The sequence below is a fragment of the Capsella rubella genome, unplaced genomic scaffold (assembly GCF_000375325.1).
Source record: "Capsella rubella cultivar Monte Gargano unplaced genomic scaffold, Caprub1_0 scaffold_43, whole genome shotgun sequence".
Taxonomy (NCBI): Eukaryota; Viridiplantae; Streptophyta; class Magnoliopsida; order Brassicales; family Brassicaceae; genus Capsella; species Capsella rubella.
Genome location: NW_006238883.1, coordinates 17,183 through 19,915, shown reverse-complemented (window position 1 = coordinate 19,915; position 2,733 = coordinate 17,183). Strand labels below are relative to the sequence as shown.

The following is a 2,733-nucleotide window of genomic DNA, read 5'->3' as shown; positions in this document are numbered from 1 at the left end:
AAGATTGTGGTTCAAAGAGAACTGCAATCCGTATGAGGACGAGGTATGCTTACATCCTCCCAATGTAATTTCTATGTTCCTACTTTATCTGAGAACCTTGCTAAAATTCTTGGTGTCTCGATTGCCTATAATTGTCAGATCCTGCCAGCTGCCCCAGCAGAACTCGTGACTGAATTAGCTTGGCGGTATGTATTTTGATCTGTAAACTTTATTATAAGATTGTTCGAGTTGATGCTTTCGGTATGGAAAGGTACATTGTCTGTGTACATGGTTTAGGCTCTGTGAAATCAGACATTCGCTGGAGTATGTTAGTTTTAGTTTGAAGTCTTGGTATTAGAAACTGATGCAAGAAACCGTGATGACATAAAGTTTTTGAATATGATGGACCCTTCATGAATTATAGAGGTTAAGTCATCTTTAAGCAGAGTGTTTTTGGACCTAAAACTTTTTCTCATTCATAATTCTCATACCATAACATTCGTTTCTAAAGTTTTTGTTTACAAATATACAAATGCTCCATCAAACATATAAAAGATAGATACAACAATGGTTTGTGTAGTGGGATGAATTATGCTAAAAAAACTATCAAATCGAAAAGAATCCTGATACTTTCCATTACAAAAGGGAGATTGATTCTTTGACTCTCTTCATGGATTCAGCATCAGTTTGGTTCGCCACATCTCTGCGAATACCTTTCGCGGTGCGAGATCATCTGGCCCTTTGTCTCGTTGCCCGGAGGTAAAGTATAACTGCCCTTCCCAATACCCAACCAGCGTAGTCTTCACACGGTATGGCAACTTTCCAATCACATACCATTTCTATAGAGAAAGTAAAATTTCCAGCTACTGTTTACACTTTTTAATAGGATAGAGAGGTTTTAAGCATGAAGGCCACTTGGTTTTTACCATTGTATTCAGATTGAACTGGAAAATTTCACCAACAAGGACCATCTTTTTCGTTTCAGGATGCTTCTCTGTGGTGCCTCCGACGATTACAATGGAGTTGTTAACCACTTTCCAAGCAAACTCAATATGGGAATCCGGTTTTGGCATCGATGGCATGACATTCCACTTCATTTCCTCATCCAGCATGTAGACATCACTGAATACCACCTGAACCACCAAGGTGAAAAAAGGACACATGATGTTCATAATAAAGCAACACTTGAGTAATTTCATCCAAGGAAGAGGAGTCATGATATTTAATTGAACGGGTAGTCTATTATATACCTCCATACGACGTGAGCATTTGAAGATGGGAGATCCTGGTTTAGCCATGAAATCACCTTCCTGACCTTCAATGACAAAAAGCTGGTCATCCACTACTACGCATGCTCTACAGTAACGAGAACAGTCAAACTCAGATAAAAAGGAGAAAGGTGTATGAAGTAGCTTAGTCAACAGACTCAGATGAAACGCATGATCATCTACAACCGACTTCAACAGAGTTGTGAAAAATAACCTGTGAGGTCCTCCACGAGGGATTGGAATTTCACTTCTCCACTCTTTTTCCAATGCTTTCCCATCTTTTACTGCAATGCTCCAGTGTTCAAGCCCTGGTGTATGCCTATTCTCCTTGCTTCCACCCATTACGTGGAGTCTACCTCGCCAAAGCTGAGTTGCTGGAGCATACCTGAATGTAAACAAAATTTGTCTCTTAGTTCCTCTTAAGCATTTAGCATCACCAGCAAATCTTGAGCAGCAAAATGATATCCAAGCGAGCTAAGTTGCCATTTCTCAAACCCGAATATATCATTTGTAGGAATGGTACATAATCTTTAAAATAATCCGATCAGCGTATTATCCAAATTGAATCTACTTGTTCCAAAATTACCTAGGAACTGGTAAAGGAACAAAGTCACTCCAGGAATTCGTATCAGTGTCGAGCACAAATGTTTTAGCTGTAGGCCCTCTACATTGAGGACCATATTGACCAATGACAATGTAGATGTATCTCCCATCTGTTACCATACCTAAATGTGAATGTGCCATCTCTTTTGGCATATCAAATCTTCCTCCCCATGTATTATCTACAAAATTGTATATATCAACATGGGAATGTACCTGAATTTCGATGACACAGAATAAGACAACTCATCATTGGTCAGAAAATACCAAATGCTAATGAAAGAAGGATATAAGAGGCTTACAATATAAATGGTGCCGTATCCAGCAAACACATATAGAAAATTCCTAATCTGAATTGCAGCTCCATTTAAACGAGGCACAGGAGCAGCTGCCATCTTCTCCCATTTAAGCTCAGGAGCAGCCAAATCTTGAAAAGCTTCCTTTCCCGAACTTTATCGTTCTTCTTCTTATCAGTATCTTTGCCCTGAAAAAAGCACTAAAAGCAGACGCAAGAAGTGAGAATTTGAGCCTATTGCTTTGAGATCCAATTCAATGAAGGTACATCAACAATGAGACAACAATGAAACAGTTACATTGATATTAGGAGGAAGTTGTCCGATCACGGTGGTAACGGAGGAGGGAAGAGACATCCCAACGGAGGAGAAACGATGAGAAGAAGCCCAAAGGAAATCTCCAACAAGTCCGGCAGCTAAAAGAGCGAGGAGTGAAACTAACACAACCCTCCCACAATTCTGCTTCCCAGCTTGCCTCGCCATATCTCTCTGCTTCTCTGTTTCTCTCTAAATTGGCATCTATCTCCCTTGAGGGTTTCGCAAACTTCAAGCAAAGGTTTAACCTTTTGGTTTGAATACAGGTAAAAAACACA

At 39.8% G+C, this 2,733-nt stretch overlaps 2 pseudogenes; one reads left to right on the top strand and one right to left on the bottom strand.

Annotated features, from left to right (window-relative positions):
• The window catches only part of LOC17874379, a 1,846-nt pseudogene extending 1,648 nt beyond the window's left edge, over positions 1–198 (top strand).
• Positions 199–647: 449 nt separating this feature from the next.
• LOC17874391 lies at positions 648–2,623 on the bottom strand (annotated as a pseudogene).
• Between the last annotated feature and the right edge of the window lie 110 nt (positions 2,624–2,733).